This window comes from Rhinolophus sinicus, chromosome 17 (assembly GCF_057876585.1).
Source record: "Rhinolophus sinicus isolate RSI-liver-muscle chromosome 17, RSI-T2T, whole genome shotgun sequence".
Taxonomy (NCBI): Eukaryota; Metazoa; Chordata; class Mammalia; order Chiroptera; family Rhinolophidae; genus Rhinolophus; species Rhinolophus sinicus.
In genome coordinates, this window is record NC_142517.1 from 157,055,402 (window position 1) to 157,074,042 (window position 18,641).

General features: G+C 35.1%; 1 protein-coding gene across 3 annotated transcripts in view; it reads left to right on the forward strand.

Moving 5' to 3' along the window:
• The window catches only part of XIRP2 (xin actin binding repeat containing 2), a 269,362-nt gene that overhangs the window by 195,634 nt on the left and 55,087 nt on the right, over positions 1-18,641 (forward strand). The window lies entirely within an intron of this gene.

The window sequence follows — 18,641 nt, forward strand, 5'->3', positions numbered from 1 at the left end:
ATCAGTATGTATACTTCTAAATGCGTTAACTTGGTAGTTACCAACACAGAAAAGCTAAAAAAAAAAAGAAAATAAAAAATTCGTATCACCATTAATTTTAAAAACAAAGTCCAGTATTTAAATGGTTTCAAAACATGTTCTCAGTGCTGTTGATTTAATGTTTGATAAATGTGCACCAAGTATAAAATAATGTTGAATAACAATTACATTATTTTATTTTGTAGTTCATAGGAACTTAATTTCACTGAAATAAAATGTAGGTAGATCTCACATAAAGGAGCTTTTTTTAAAGAACTATGCATGTTAAATTTTCGTAAATAAAGTCACGTTTCCCCCATTGAATTGCATTATAACTTCATGGGTTCTTTATCAATATTGCTACTGTTGGTTATTTTGTTTGTTTTTAGTCAGTACTGTCATTATAAGAATTCAGCTTTATACTATCTAATCAGTAAGCCTTTTGTCAAATAATCAGACATTTTTAAGTAACTACAGTAAGTAAGTGCTCCAAGGAAACAGTGAAAAATCGTTTTGTAAAGCTAAGGATTACCTTTTAATTGATCGTTCTGTAAGTTAGAATTGTTGACTGTGGGACACAAGGATCATATTGTCAAGTTGGAATGTTCCTGGAAAGGCACAAGAATAAAGTGAGTCTATTTCACTTACTAAAAGGTTGTCAGTTCCAGCTACAAGTTTTATTTAAAATTCACTGTCTCGGCAGTAAGAAAAGATGATATAGGAACATTTGTGACAACATGGATGGATCTTGAGAGTGTAGTGCTGAGCGAAATAAGACAGAAAAAGCAGAGAACCATGTGATTTCACTGATATGTGGTACATAAATCAAGAACAACAAAAGAACAAGACAAACAAATGAGAAACAAAAACTCAAAGACACAGACAATAGTTTAGTGGTTACCAGAGGGTAAGGGGGGTGGAGGGTGGGAGATGAGGGTAAGGGGGATCAAATATATGGTGATGGAAGGAGAACTGACTCTGGGTGGTGAACACACAATGGGATTTATAGATGATGTAATACAGAATTGTACACCTGAAATCTATGTAATTTTACTAACAATTGTCACCCCAATAAATTTAAAAAAAAAAATTCACTGTCTTTGCTTCCGTTGGATCCTGAGCCATTTTCCTGAGCACCGGATAGGGGCGCTGGCTGTTTTGTTATGTAGGAAGGTGAAGCCCTGGAACAGTTTGTAGTTGGAACACAGGGCCTAGAGCTAGGGATGCCAAAGGAAAAACAACTGATGGCCATCAGCAGCTTGATTAGCTCCTTCTGCCCTCTGTGCCATCCCAGGTCATCAGAGTGGGAGCAGAACCTCATTACAAGCCTGACTTCTTCAGTCGAAATTATACTAGACTTCGGAGTCCTGAAGGGCTTTAAAACATTTATTTTTAGGATTGTAACTGTATTAGTCCATGTCTGCTTCCGTCACTGACTCATTCTGAAATAGGGATAATTTCAGGAATCATCATCCATCCGTCATCCAGAGCTGGACTGCAGCCACTCCTTTTACACTGTAAAATATCAGAGAAATGAAATTTGAAAAGAAGGCATGTGTTTGTATTTAAGTTACAGTCCTTTTTTTTTCTGAAAAAAGATCTAGCCATTACTGTAATTCTCAACTCAAAACTACAATTTATAGTTTTTAATACTCGTCCTTTAAATAGAAGCAGTAAGTTATCTCAAACTTCAATTTTCACCTCTTTTCATTTACTTCACCCTTTCAATTCAACTGTTCCCAGCTTTTTTATTATGTTTCTGTTATGTTATAACCATTTCTTTCATTTATGCTCCATTATTCTAATATATATATATCTACACATATATGTGTAGATATGTATATATTATTTTCTGTAAATCATGGTGTTACCTGTGCCTCCATATTATTCTCTATTTTTTCATATCCTTAAAGTAATTGGATGTTCAAAGAAAGATGAGTAGTCTTCAAACAATAACGAATAACCAATAACCATAATATCATCCATAACAACACCATTTTTTACCCTTTATGTAGCATTGTATAGCAAGCCTGACACATAATTTTGTAAACATTTGTATTGAGAAAGTGTCAAGCTACATTTTTCAATAATAATAATAGTAATAGTATTAGTAGTAGTAGTAGTAGTAGTAGTAGTAGTAGTAATCAACCTTTTCTATAGGATTATTCTCCCATGGATAGATATATAAAAGGAATTCCAGGAGTTGGTGTATAAAATTTCATTATTGATACTATCTTTACATTTTGATTAATCTGAATAGATCTTAAAATGAGAAAGATTTCACAGATGATGTGCTGTATTCTTCCTTTTTCCCTTTTTCCTTCCTTTTTTTAAAAAAAGAAAAAAGAAATTTTGTCTCATTTCTATGAAAGACCTCTGAAATACATTCCTTAGTCTTAGAACCGTAACTATCCTTAAGATGTGTGAAATGGACACAATTTACCAGAATCACGAAAACATCATCTCCTAGGGCCAGAAGTGATTCCAAATGAACTCAACATATTACTTTGCTGGGAAACCAGAAAATGTTGTTAGATAAACCCTAATTATTTGAACACAGACTTTTGAACCAGACTGTCTGGGTTTGAAATCTGGCTCCTACACTTCCCTACTGGGTGACCTTGGGCAAATTATTTATTTCGGTGCCTATTTCCTCATCTGAAAATGGAGATACTAATAGTATCTATCTTATAGGGTTGTTTTGAGTATTAAATAAATTCATATTTCTACAGTGATTAAAACAATAGTGTTTGGTATATAGTAAGTGCTTTATAAGCTTTTGTTATTGTCATCATCATCATTATTATTATTTAATATATGAGGCTAGTGTAATATAATAACCATTATCTCTTTTCCAGAGAACATGATAGGAATATAAAGTTTCAAGTTATTCTAGACACTGAACATTCAAAATAACAGCACACTAAAAAATTGTTTAAGAGAGAAAATTGTCTACCTGATTTAATAAGTTGTTCTGTTGTTAAAGGAATCCTTACCTTTCAGGAGGGCACTCTTGAGTTCAAATTAAACTTCTGTCTTTTCTGGAGTTGTAGAAAGTTATTATGTGATCTCTTTTTATTACAATCATTCCTAAACTTGGAACTAATAACCTTTCTGTTATCCTTGGTGATGTCAGCATCACATTACTTCAAGAAACTGAGTTCTTCAACCACCTCAACCCTAATGACTGTCTCCTTTCCGATGGAACTGCTCAAAGCCACGTGTTGGACCTTCTCATTACTTTGACTTAGTTCTTGGACTCTCAAAATATTCTCTCAGACCTGAGAGATAATAATCTCCCCATACACAACATGTCCTGCCCATCAGCGCCTCTGCCTTAATTTGCTTCCTCTCTCTGAATTTTGTATCCATTCACAGGGTCTGAGTAAAGATGAAAGGAGAGCTCTCGCTTAGGAGAGAGGCACTGAAAGATGTGCCAGTGGGAGGACCAGACTGTTTATCAAGGGAATCTAGAGCAGCAAAGGCAAGAAGAATCCAATAGTTGAAGAGAAAGCAAAAAGATTATGAGCCAGTGAAACGGCGCAGGGTGTCAGGTTCAAGGGATGAAAAACTAAACTATAAACATGAAAGTAAATCACAAGGTCAGAAGTAAGGAGGACTAGAGACAAGATAGGATGAAGCCTGTGGTAGACTAGGTCATGCGTTTCAAAACTAAGGCCAAGAACAGTTCAGGAGTGTTGGGGGCCTGCTGTTAAGGGTTCCTGACTCCAGTCTTCAGGGATGGGTCTAAGAGCTGAAAGGAACCATGCTACACCTCCTGTCACTCAGCCTGGCCTCCATTGTCAGCTGCCATTGACCCTTGTTTCCTTTGTTCCCACAGTCTTGAGCTAAATCCACCTCACCAAAAGCCAATTCAATATTTTTCCCATAAACTGCGATTTTTCTCCCATTCCCAGGCTGCCCCCACCTCCCCCCCCACACACACACACAGAAGGGCCCAAAAAATGTATACACATTTCAAGAAAGGAAAAAAATGTATTAAGATTGTAATACTCAATATATACTGATAACAAAAGATGAATACAAGTCATGTGTATATATTTTGGGGGCACCCTGATATCTATAAAGGTTCATGGTTCTGCACATATGCTCATACTCAACAATCATTTTATTCACTTTTAACTGACTCCTTATCACATTTATCATTATTCCTGAGGAGCTCAGATATTCTCTATTCTAATATACAACTTGAAAATTTGAGAATTGAATACGTTTGTGGGTAATATTAAAGAAAAAAAGCCATGTTGAATTTTAGAAGGTTTGGCCCCATAAGATTAGGGGTTAAATACAGAAGGTGCCAAAAAAAATGTATACACATTTTAATAAAGGAAAAAAACTATATTACAATTTTAATGCTCAATATACTCGTATACTGATAACAAAAGATGAAAACGAGTCATGTGTATATATATCTTTTTGGCACCCCCATACTTTCTAGAGATATATTTTGTGTGTAATGTAAATGAAGCTGAGAGCTGATGGAGCATGTATGGTAAGACAAAAACGAAGACTGGTGATGGAGCTCTTGAGGAGACGATACATGGTTTGGTGTCAGGAATTGTGTGCGTGTGTGTGTGTGTGTGTGTGTGTGTGTGTGTAGACTGGTATTGATACATGAGTGGTATTTGTGTCTGGTCTAAGCCACTCACCAATTCTGCACTCAAGTTTGAGATTGTGTAAAGAACAATGTGGAAAGTGCTTTACAGCATTAACATTTTGAATTGTTCCTTCTAAGATATTCTCTGTAATGGCAATTGTCAGGCTTGGTGAAGTTTATGACATATTCCTCAGGCCCTGCACTGCTGGAGAATGGAACCTAGGGCTTTCTGCCATGTCTGCTTTCCTTGGTAGGCTTCCAACTCAAGAGTGCACTGGGACATCCTGAAAACCTCTCGAGGTCTTCCTCCTAGATCTTGCAAATTGAGTAGGATACTACATGTGATTAAATGGTCCTCCAAGGAAAAATGTGTGTGTGTGTGTGTGTGTGTGTGTGTGTGTGTGTGTGTGTGTGTGTTGGTGTTTGGATGTTCTGCCTAGACTTGACCCACTGGGTTAGAGTGGCTAGTTATTTTCTTTTGGATTGAACTGTTGATGGAGACATGACTATATTTGGAAATTTTTTTTTTAACTCTAACACTTTTTTAATTGCTTACTGCAGATATGTAAAAACAGAAGAATTTTTGGCAGAAATTCAATTTGGCAGAGAGCCCAAAGTTGACTGGTTTCACTTTTCAAGCAAACATTTTTTGTGCAGTTCTGATTTTCACCTGCTCATGTGGTTTCCTGCTGAGCATTTTTGGTGATGAGCTGAATTTCATTGTGGGAGACTCAGGTTCACAGGCAAGAAGTTTATTTTTGCTCCCTCCTGGAAGATCTAATCCCAAATTTCACATAACTTCTTTGTACTGTTTAAATAACTTCTGTTGCAGAATTTGGAACAGAAGTGTTTTCTACTCTATAAAAAGAAGTAGGAGAGAGAAGATAACAAAATCTGTCAGCAGAAACCATAAAAAGATGGGCATTGTCTTCAATATTATTTCAAGACAAATTCATTCAATAAATAATTAATGGGCAACCACTCTGTGTAAGTCATGATGTTAATGTTAAATAACTGTGAAGTTGACCATTTTAATCTCAGTTGTCAGTTTGCTTCTTGGCAATGTAGGAATTTTAGTTCCAGGTAATGAGAAAAATTTAATAATCAGTTATGCAAAAATGTTAGGAAAGTCTCTGCCTCTCATTGTTAGAGAAAGCACAAACTTACCATTCTTAAAAATGCTTTATGTTTCTCCTAGTCCTACATACAGGTCTGTAAGGAGTGTTTCTAGACACTGTGTGATGGCCATCCTTCCATATTTGCAGTGTGTATTTTGTCATTGTGGAAACTGATGAAGCTAAGAGAGTCTTTGAAAGCATGGTAGATGATAGTTATGTAAGTTACTAGAAGACATAAGAGATGGAAACTGATGTTGAGTCCTGGCTTAGTGGTTGATAACTTGTAGTTAACTGCATAAAATTATAAAAACAATCTTTAAAGATAAAGAGATTTTCAACTTTACAATCTGAGTTCCTTTTCAGGTAAGTTGTCCTAATACAGTCACAATAAGTTGAAGTGACTTCTCCATCTGCCCAAGGCTTTTGTTGCCTGAAAGGAATAGTCTAGGAAAGTGATTCTACTTTAAAGCTGTGAAAGCCTAGCTTCATATGGAATTTTACAAAGAAGCCCAATATATGGATATACGGATATATATCTATATATATCCGTATATCTATATCTATATATAGATATATCTATATATATGAAAAAAATTGCTCTTTACGTTTTACTCCCTCAAATTTTCTTCCTCTCACCTTCTACTATACTTGAGTTTAAATACCATTGGTCTAGGACAATTTTTGTTTGCAAGTTTTAATTAAATTCTTTGTTGTTCATAGACAATACTAGATTAGTTTTCATGGAAAAGAGCAAGTTTCAATCTGAATAACATTTCAAGGCTGATTTTTGCATTTTTCCCTCTGATAACAGGAGTGATATAAGCAGCATAAACTGAGTTCCTCCATTTATGGTACATTCCAAGGATTAGGTTTTGAATCTGAGGCAAAAGAAACTAATGCCAAGGCCAAATTTTTGAAGATAAGTAACTATAAATAAATCAAGGGATGATGAAACTGACTGACTATGCACTTCATGTGTATCTTAAGCAGGGGAGACTATTAAATTACTTCCACTCTTTGGACTGTCCCAGTACCAGCGTATCATTAGGAAGCTGAAGTCATCTCTTTATTTTGAAATTACAGGCTGCATTTGTATGCAGAAGGAATTTAGGGCATGTTAATGGTGACAGGGAGGATAACCCATCACCTGACTGATTCAAAGTTTTGATACATTAAAATTATGGCAGCTGTAATTTACAAACATCCCTGTTCAAAATGTATATAGGATTAAGACTGTTCAAAATGTATGTAGCATTATCCAGTGTCCTCTACAATTATGGGGACAGTAATCAGAATGCAGTTGTCAAAGTACAAACATTTGAACAAGATGCCAATGACCTTTCATTTTTGATCACGCTAGAAGAACCATTGGATTTGGTAAGGAAAACAGTATATCTTACAGGGATTCTTAACATTCTACCCAAGATTAAATGAGTGAAGACCACAAAATGTTGAAAGAATTCAATTCTTCAGGGGGAATGTTTCTAAGTACATCACTCTTCTGAAAGAGTGAGTTTACTCCCAGAGGAGTCATTTATTCCCCAAACAATATGTTGCATTATTTAAGCATTTTCACTTTTCTCCTTGATGGCTTAGCTTTTCCAAATAATATTCAGTAAAAAAAGAATGTGAAATTAATGTAGTTTTCCTTCTTTGATCAAGGTTATCAGCCACTAAGTTTAAAGGAAACATATCTCACTATGCTGCTGCTTGTGGATTTAGGTGGAAAAGCATTTTAAAAAATGACTTCCTTAAAGTCATTGAAAAGAGTCTGTAAATTCAGAGACTGAACTTCTGCAAGACAAAAGGCAGACGGAATTAAATAGTCAAAGGAAATGGATGATTAGTAGGAGGAAAGCTGCCACAGCAATAATTGTCTATGTCGGGGGATAGTCAGAATTTGATGATTTGGGTTTCTGTTAATATCCTTTATCAGAATACATTTCAGATGCCAAGCTTAACGGAGAGGTGAAAGTTGGAAAGAGGGTGAAGAATCGGGGAATTCCCAAAAACAGATGTAGAAAATGTGCAGCTGTTCCAGAATGCAACTGGTACAGACATGATTTAAGCTAACAGTCAGTAAGTAATGAACTTTCCTACTTCTGCCTCTCCTCAAATAACTTAAAGGTGAGCATGCCAAGGAAGATATCTTTTAAAGCTGCAGATTATTAAAGGTTCATCTCCATGATATTACTGTTGCTTATTTTTGATCAGTTAATAGCCAAGAGCATAGTTGGAACAAAACAAAACAGTTTGGTAAACATGAGCTAGCTTCATATGCAGTTTTACAAAGCCTATGAGAGACAAAAGTGGATCATTTTGGGGAAAGACAGATTCTAAGCTACTATGCATGAGTCATCGTTATCTATTAACACATTGCTTTGACCCTAGAATGAAATCACTTTCTGTGTTTTGGAGGCCCAAAACGGCTTGAAAGGTGCTGGTGGACATTTTAACCAGCCTGCTGCAGCAAGACCTTTCAGAGCCATGCGCGTTTACTGTTAATCACAAACTCAGCTTGAAGACTGTCTCTCTGGCTGAAGGAGTGAGCACTTGTCATTTCTCAAGTTCCAGCCTAGAGAAACAGAAAGAAAATGCTATGCTCTTCACAAAGGCACTGCCCACTAGTAACCGAGCCACACAGGAAGGAGGATTTGGAGAGCTGGGAATCATGGGGAAGTTTGGGGAAAAGGAAAAACAGAAATGACAAAGTAGGAATAAAAAGGGAATATGTTAGGAAATAACAGGTGAGAAAAATAAGTTATGTCAAAGAGGCAGCAACTTAGGGAGGGGTAGAACAATGTAAAATGATATGAATTTGGGGATTTCCTAGAACAGAGACTTTAGGGAGAAAGGGATGGAAATCAATTTAAATAGAAGGAATATGCAAATTAAATAGAATACTTATATGCAAACTTACCCTAAATATAAAAACACTTCTTTATTTAAGAGTGTTTCTCACAATGTAGTTTTGTAACGCATAGGTACTCATTGGAATCCTGAGAATGAGGATTCCAAGACCTGTCTCTTTGCCTTTGGTAGGGTACAAGGGCAGCAGGGACTTGGGGAGTGGCCCAGTATCAACACGTGACTGGTCCAGGACAGGGTCACTGTGCCAAGCCCACTGCTCAGAGGCCCCACAGAGAAGTGAAAATTGTGCATAACTTTGAGTTATGGTTTCATACTTTTACCTAAAATATATATGTAGGGGAAAACATGAAGAACCACTTGGGTAGAAAAAGGAGATGATCTGCCCCTAAAATGTAATATATTAAGGTAATTTTCATGAACTTTACATTTTCAGAGGACTGCCATGTTGCTGGTGAAAAATTGATGATTCATCAACTAGTACCCAAAACACAGATAAACCAACACTTTGAATATCATATACATTGAGTTGGTAATTTCTTCTCTTTTATGTATTTCCTCCATCCCCATGGCCATATGAGCTCGTAGGACTATGCCACCTTCTTTGCTCCAATTTCACTGTGCTATTATCCATTCTTTTATAATTTATTGTGTTCTTGGTTCAGAGAACATGATAGAAACTTGGCTTATAAAGATGAATAGAATATTCTTACAGAAGGCTATAGATTCAGATGGCGCTGAATCAAGTCCTATCCTTGCTACTTACTAACTTTGAATTTTGGAAAATTTTCGTAACTTTTCTAATTCTCAGAATTTTATCATCTCAGATTATCTGGATGAAAATACCTAGAGTCTATAATAACAGGTAAGGTGACTAGAAGCTAGTGAGCATTTATTGTTTACTATGTACAAGATACTATGTAAAACTCTTTACTTTTATGAGATCCCCTTCAGTCCTCACAGGCAATCATAGGTTCTGTTATCATTCTCATTATATAGAATAAGAAGGAGGCTTAGAGAGGTTAAGCAATTTGCTAAAAGTCAAAAGTAAGTGTCAGAGATAGAAGCTTGTGTGTCCAGAGGTGAGAGTTAATCTCCCTGCAGGTCTGCCTCCTCCAGGATAAAGTGGCCAAGACATAACTTATGTAAAACAGGTTTACAACATTAGTTTAGCTCAGCCCTGTCTTGGAGGAACTTGCATGTTGGTGGAAGGTGAGAGTAGTGGGGAGGACAGAGGGACCAAAAGATACAATAAAAAGTAATACAAGGAGAAGCATACTTCTTAAATGTTGGGAGAACATAGCTGAGGGTGGTACTCATTCACTGGGTGAAGTGGAGACAATCTAAAAAGAAATCGAGTCACTATGAAGCTACATGTAAGAGACTTTTCAACCCGATCAATTCTGGGGTTGAAATAGGGCTGTATACATTTTAATCTAATTTAATGTCTATATAAGTAAATGTGGTTTTAGGGGTGGGGTATGGAGTGTGAGCCACCAAGTTCCTCAAGATTCCCTACCTGTTGCAAGGTTCATTTTGGTGTTTCTTCAAACAAGCCAACTTCCTTAGCAGGTCCAGCCATCTGGCAACTTGTTTTATTCAGAAGTCAGCAAGTTGAGGGGCAGCCAGATGGCTAAGTTGGTCTGAGCACAAGCTCTTAACAACAGGGTTGCTGATTCAAGTCCCCCAAGGGCCAGTGAGATGTGCCTTCCATAACTAGATTGAAGACAATGAGCTGCTGCTGAGTTGCTGGTGGGGCAGCCGGATGGCTCAGTTGGTTAGAGCGCAAGCTCTCAACAACAAGGTTGCCGGTTCAATTCCCACATGGGATGGTGGGCTGTGCCCCCTGCAACTAGATTGAAAACGACAACTGAACTTAGAGCTGCGCTGCGCCCTCCACAACTAGAATGAAGGACGACTTGACTTGGAGCTGATGGGTCCTGGAAAAAACACACTATTCTCCAATAAAAAAAAAAAAAAAAAAAATTAAAAGGAAAAAAAGTCAGCAAGTTGAAATGATGCAACCTACTTATATTTTTGTTTTGGGAGATAAGGCCAGATCAACAGTTCTTAGAATACTGTATTTTTTTAGGATCTCTCTGGAGTTTTCTTCTATTTTCAAGTAGAGCAGGACTGAATATAATGTTAATTAATTAATGCCCAGTCCTGAGCATCATGCTTGTCCAACATTAGATGTGCAATAGATGTTTATGAAATGTATGATTAAAACAAAGTTTATCAAATACCCTCATTGTGCACCTGGGATGCAGATTTAAACAAGAGGATGCTTTCATGGAAGCCTGACACCACCCCCGACACCCTGGAGCAGAGCAGATCAGTAGAAAATGAGAGAGAGCAATGGTCCTTGCTTTGCATTTTCTTTCCTTTATACAGTAAAGCTCATTCTTCTTCCTTTTCATTTGAATTAATACTTAACCCTGTCTCCAGTTTCACCTCCATTGTGACCAAAAAACTATAACTGAGGAATTTGCTTTGATTTCTAATTTTTAAACTCAAGTTTGTAAGGACAAAAAAGGAGCCACATAAAGCCATTCAACTTTATGAATGAAATTCAACTTATTAGTTTCCCTTTGGTTTATCTCTAGATAACTGAAATAAATGCTATGTAGAAAGGATTTGTGTGTAGATGTTTAGGAAGCATAAAGGAGTGTTCATACCTTTAATTAAAAATTTACTTTGTAAGAAAATGTTCTATTTTAATGAAAATATACTTACATAGGTAACTATGAAAAGTTGAATAGCCTTGTATTCAGAAATACCTGAAGTCAATGATAGGATCAGCCACTTACTATATGTTTTTTCCTTTGGAAATTACTTTCCTTATTAGTAAAATGGAAATAACACCACTTATCAGTATGGTTGTTATAAGAATTAGTGGAATAATACATGTAAAATGATTAACACATAATTTGCACTCAGTAACAGATAGTTATCACTATTATAATGCAATCTAAGTCTGGTTATGCTAGGGAAATGTCCAACAAGAGACTTATGCTGTAAAAATATGCGTCATCTACAGGCATTCAATGGTTCTAATTTATTTGACCATTTCAAAGAAATTAAGTCATTTTATTCAATTACTGATTTTTTAAAACAAATTATTTAGCTAAACTAAGCAATTAATTCAAAAATATTTAATACTAATATGATTAAATTTTCAAATGCCCCAACTAACAATATTAACGTATTAATGATTATTTAATTTCTTACTAAATTCTGTTCATTCTTAACTGCTGTAGTACTAGAAACACTACTTTTGCAATGATGAACAGCAGACAACAGAAGATAAGCCTATATATTAGTTTGGTACAAAAGTAATTGCAGTTTTTGCAATTATTTTTAACTGTTTAAACCTCAATTACTTTTGCCCCAACCTAATAACAAGAAGTTATTACACTTAGAAATGGCAGTTCGGTTACTCTGATTAGAACCTAAATGTACATTCAAATTGAGTCTTATCTATAAGTAGGTAGACATTTCTTTTTTTGAGGCATGAAGAATAACTTCAAAGATGTTTCCATTACAGAGTGGTTTGTGTATATAAACCTGTGGGATTTGCAGGAGATAGAATTGAAAAATGTCTTATAAAGGATCTACTGTGTAATGAGTTCTGACTTGGACAGTTATATATATGTTTACAGTGGTTGCTTGTATTAGTTTCCTATTGCTGCTATAACAAATTGTCACAAACAATAGTAGTTACAACAGCATAAATTTATTATATTACAGTTCTGGAAATCCAAAATGAGTTTCATTGGGCCAAAATCAAGGTGTTGGATGGGCTATGGTCGTTCCAAAAGCTCTGGGCAGGGGAGAGGGGAAGGGGAAGGGGATCTTTTTCCTTGTCCTTTCCAGCTTCTAGAAACTACCTGCATTTTTTGACCCACGGACTTTCCTCCATTTTGAAAGTCAGCAGTGTACAATCTGTATCTCTCTTTCCCTCCCTTCCTCCCTCCTTCCCTCCCTCTTTCTTTCTCTCTCTCTCTCCTTCTGCCTCTGCTTCTGTCATAACTTCTCCTTTCTGACTCTGCCTCTCTCTTTCACTTTTGACAACGCTTGCAATTACATTAAAGCTACCTGGATAATCCAAGATACTCTCCAAATCTCAAGCTCCTTAACTTAATCACATCTGCAAAGTCCCATTTGCTGTGTGCAGTCACATATTACAGAATCTGGGGATAAGAATGTGAACATCTTTGGACAACCAATATTTTGTCTACCACAGTGCTGAATCTTGTCTTCTTCCTCTTGCAGAAAACTGGATGTACAGGATTTCCTCCAGTATCTAGTTACCTTGGAGAATACTGGTTAGGGAAGGGCTACTAAGGAAGTAGGACAATTCCCTCTTATTACCCTCAGAGATCTGTTTTGGTTAATGTATAAAGGATGATAATCAGATGAATGGATGGATTTGGGGGAAGGTGACAAGTATACATGGGATAACACAATGCATTTGGGGGAATAGGACTATAGGGAGTATAATTTAAAAAGTGGAATATGATTCACGGTGTTTGTATGGTGAATGGATGCCAAAACACAGTTTTGTGCTGTCACTTCCATTCATTTTAGTCTACCCCTTCCTCTCCATGTTTTTCTAAGAACTGTAAATCAATGCAAGATTGCACTAGATACTTGCTCTTTCATTTTATTCTCCATCCATTTCTTCGTTTTATAATATTCAAATGAGGTAAAATGTATAAAACTCAAATTGATTACGAATTTGATTTGGCAGCTACATTCTGAATGTTTAAAAGAGATGAATTTTCTTATTAGCTGAGGGATATGCAAATATTAAGAATTATAGAAGATCTATTCATGCTAATGGCTCTGAGCCTATGAAATGTCCATTGGTAGGGATATCCTGTACACAAATCCGAGCCGGGTTATAGATCATATGTTTAGAGTTGTTAAAATTTAGTTCATCACTCTCCCAATTTAGCTCTAAATCAATTTTCCGAATACTAAGAAGTTGACTTCTTTGTAATGCATCCAGAATATAGTAGTGAAGTTATTGATGTGTCATTGAAAGTGTGCTTACTTTCTTAAGTCAATGTCTGTATTTATGTCAGTTTTGTGGGATTTCACGGGACATGCCAGCTCCCTCACTGCTGGTTCTTAGTTCAGATTAAATAAAGCTTCCTTAAATTAATTTTAGAAAATTTCAAAGAAAAAAAATCACTAAATTCTTGTTTTTCTGCTCAATAGTTCAAGTTACTATGAATCCTTAGGATTTCTTTTGAGTCATAATTATACACTGGATTAGCTATCTGGGACTATTATATATATAGTATATACAGTATAAATCAGTGCACAACCAAAAAGGCATCCCTTTGTTGTTTGAACTTCCATCTTTTTACTGGGGAAACTGACTGTTTGGGTTTGCTTTTTGCTTTTTGGACACCTGTACTTCTTGAGAAGCAGCATAGAATTGTAGTAGAGTCACAGAACCTGGAGCCAGACTGCCTGGCTTCCCCTTCCAGCTCTGATGTTCACCAGCCACCTGAACTTGAGCAAATTTTATAACCTTTCTGTGTCTCTGTTTCTTTATCTGTAAAATGGAGATAAAAATAAAAATAGCCTCTGCCTCATAGGGTGGTTGAGAGCATTAAATGGATTAATGTCTGACAGATAGAAAGCACTTTATACATATTGCTTTTTTTTACTGCAATTCATTCTGTTGAGTCATTTATCCATTTTTCAGTAATTATTTTTTTCTCACCTCTCAATGTTCTTGACTGAAAACTAACATTTTATTTAGCCTATTCGTCATAATTGTCCCTCTTTGGTTTTCCTTTTGTCTTATAAATTTTGTTTAAAAGGTTTCTTACTTTAAAATTTTTATGCTTAGAAAGTCCAACTGAAATCATTTTATGAATTACTTACATTTCTCTAAAGATTTTTCATCACTTTAAAAAACATTTAAGTCTTTAGCCTATCGAATACTCTATTTGTAATATGCAGTGTGGTGAGGAACTCTTAATGTTTCCCTCAAAATTATTACCCAATTTTCTCAATGCGATTTGTTAGTAATGCTGCTGTTTCATCCCCTTTCTGCATCTTTCTTTCTCCCACATATTCACATTGGCCAACTCCTTCCTGTTTCAGGGCACATATTCCACTTCTCAGGATGCCTTTCCTGCTGCCTACTCACTGACACACCCAATAGAATATGTCCTCTCCTGTAGACTCCTAACTCACCTGGTGTAAACTCAGTAATTTGGGGTTGTAATTGCCTATCTCTCGTTCCAACTAGACTGAAAGCTCTGGAGCATAGTGGACATGTTTATGTTTATTGTAGATAATCAATATGTATTTAATGACAATAAAGATATTAAACATATTGATTATATGATTCAAATCATTTATTTTTGAAATTGTATGTGGCAAAGATGGAGGAAGATATGTTAATGTCACTCACAGCAACTATATTCCTATCCAGTTCTTCTTTTTCTTTTTAGTGATGGTCTTTATGTGTTTCTGTAGTATGCTAGTCAGCATGTAGAGGCGTACAGTGTTACAGCTTCACAGTGGAATCTTCTGTCGATCGACTAGCCCTCTGTCTCATTTCATGCTTCTTTGCATGAAAGAATATAGCCATGATGACATTTATTCATTCATAGTTACTTGGTAATTTTTTTACCCAATATTTTCCCTTTAAATTTTGTGGTTTATTTTAGGTTTGTTCCTTACAAGTGGCATATAGTTGGATTTATTTGTCTTTGTTTTTCAGTGTAAAGTCTGACCTGTGTTTATTTTCATGACTATTGCATTTAATTTTACTTCTACCCTCTCTTTTAGGTATTATATTTTGAGACCCTTTGTTTTCTTTATAGCTGATTTTTGTTTAGACTGTGTTTGACTTTTGTGACCTTTTCATATGAGTACCAACTTGGATTCATATAGTCTCTAGTTCACAAAACTAAGATTTCAGTAACCAATTCTCTAATTCCTTTTAGTTTTCAGTGTTATAAAGAATATATATGGATGTGTGACTTGCATTACTTTATGACAGAAACTGTTCATGTGTCTGGATAAATTGTAGAATTTTTCTTTTTCTATGAACATGAAATGTTTTATCAGGATTTGCAGATATATTGGTGTTTTAAAATTAATTTTATTCCTGGATTATGGTAAGTATTTTTAAACTATGCCCAAATTGTATCTTCAGCATTTTTGTCTTCTGTTACAGCTTACTTGTTCTTATATCTTACTTGTTCTGCCCATTCCCACTGAAATACTGTTGTTATCTTATAGTTTGGATTTTTCTGTCTGTCATCTTCTTTTACATTGTTGTTAATATGTTAGTGATTTTCTTTTCTGCAGCATATATTATTCTATTTACTGCCTTCAATGTGTGTTTTAATTCTTCTAAAACCTTTAATACCCCTCATTCTTTTCTAATCTCTGGCAACTTTCTTGTGACTTCACCTCTGCTCTAATTCAGGCACAGCTAATATCATCTTCATAACCCAGATAGTAGCAAGTGGTCTCTTTACGAAATAAAAAGGTCAAAGTATTTTATACTTTATTCTATAGACCTTCACATTATCCAAATTGGGTAGGCAAAAGAGAAGAGAAATAAGGTGACTCATATTAAGCTGAACAATATTTGGGTAAGCCAGTTTTAAAGCACCTGGCATTTAATATCTTTCATCCAATAACATCCTTTGTATTGTTACATGACCATCCTTTCCATAAAACTTCATCTACAACTACAATATGGGAATGCGCCTTCCATATTTTGAGAGTAAGAAGAAATCTTTATATTTAGAAAACGTACTGAGATGGAATCTTGCTTTAGGTATAAGATTAAAAGAAAGCACTTATGTGAACCCTGCCATATTAGACATCTTGTGAATAAACATTTTCAGATTTTGGCAGTATTTTTTAATAATACAATGATCCTAACACTATGTGTCAAGCCATTGGCCTTCATTTCCAAATTGTTACTCTATAAAATCTTAGGATCATATTCATAACTTGTTATTTCATATTTTTAGACAATTATTTAATGGGAAATGAGAATACATTTGTCATTTTTTAAATATTGTAAGAACATTGTTTTTATAAACCATTGAATTCCATATTTGAAACTTCCTTAATGACTAGTTAGAAGAATGGTCATAACAAATGTAGCAATGACCTTTTTGAAATGTTTCATGATATTAGTCTGTGCATATGTCCCAGAATTCTTTCACTGATATTAGAAATTATGAAATTAGAAAAAAATTCCAGAGTGTATTAATTACACTGGCTATTCCTCATTATTTTATATATCTGACTTCTTAAAGCTATTATTTTAGCACCTCTAAGTAAACATGGCAGGGCGACTATGCAATCGCTTCTGCGAGTAACAACAGGTATGTGAATAATTGCTTAAGAAGAGTATTCTGCCTTGTAGTGTATTATTTTGCTTATTTAAAAATGTTTTAAATGTGGACGCTCCATAGAAAGTAAAATTTGGGAAGGCATAATGAATTTTTCCACCTGGGCATATTTGACTGATTGATTTAGTCAATTACTTCATTTTTAACCCCTACAGAAGAAGGAAAGCACATGTTTGCAGATGGAGAAAATAGATCTCTAGTTACACAATCTCTCATAATTTACATAATCTCTCATAAGTAGACATAAGTTGGATCTATATGTAGTATATAAATTCAAAAATTCAATAAATTTCAAAAAGTTATAATAAAAATATTTTCCCAAAGAACCTCAGAATTCTCATAAAAGACACTCTTAACCTTGGTATCTAATAGTTTTCATTATAACAGCTTGAATTTTTTAGTGCTTTATTTTCTTTCAAAGCACTTCCCTACATGTTCTTTCTGCTTCATAGGATTTATTCTATTACACAAATAATTAATATTTTGTGTGGATTAGAAATGATTTTCTGATCATCAAGTAAAGGAAAACATTTACTATTTAGTGTGCAATGGATTCTAGACCTGGCTATACTGTTAGCTCTGGAGACTGGAGAATTCACTGAAATTCTTTGGATTTTTGTCTGTTCATCTGCACAATAAATTAGCTCTAGACCTCAGAGACAGGTAACTTCTAGTAAAGTCATTTGGTGATATTAATAATTACAGTTCTTTCTAACAGAAATGGTCATGTGAACATTTTATTTTTCCCTTCCTCTTTTTCATAGGCCAGTTAGCCTTGTAGCATGTTCCTCCTCTGTCTGAGTTGCATACTTACACATTCCATCATTCCCCATTTTCCCAGGCATTTTATGACAATAACATCTTTATTTGTTCTTCTATAACTCATTTCACCTTGTTCTCCAATCTCAAGTGCATTCAAGTCTTCTGAAATAGGCATCCAATGTTCCTATCTCTTCCCCACACATCCCTAAGAAAGGAGCTATCTTATCAACCTTAAAAATTTACATCCAGTGTCATCAGCATCAAGATAGCAGTGATAGGCTCACTGCATTATAGTAGACTGGGCATGACACAGCGCCTTGTTTGTCAGATGAAGAAAATGATAAAATACTGACTTAGGAGGTTAGGAAACAATATGCACACAGCTTGTTAGCTCAAAGTAAGTTTCCTACTCCATGACCCTACCTAAATAGGCAAAATTATTAATGGGAAAAAGAAAGATGGAGATAGAGAGAGATTAAAATGTGGTGTCTTTTCTGTGATCAAAATAAAAGGCCACAAGGCAATGGAATCCAAATCTCTTATGTTCAGGCCACTGAATTTCTGAACATTAATCTCGGGTGTGTCTCAGTAAGATGAAAAAAGATAAAAACTGAATATTTGAAAAGTAAATACTATCTGTAAATTTTAATAAAAGTAAACTGTTAAGATTAATAAAAGAGTGACATATTTTATGAATAATATACAAAATGGATTTTATATTTTAAGGTAGAAAATCTTTAGGGGGTCATGTTCAATAAAATCTATAAAATGATTATGCACAGTGAAGTAAAAAGATATAGTTGAATATAAACTGAACTCACCTGTGCAGATAGATAATCCACAGGGGAA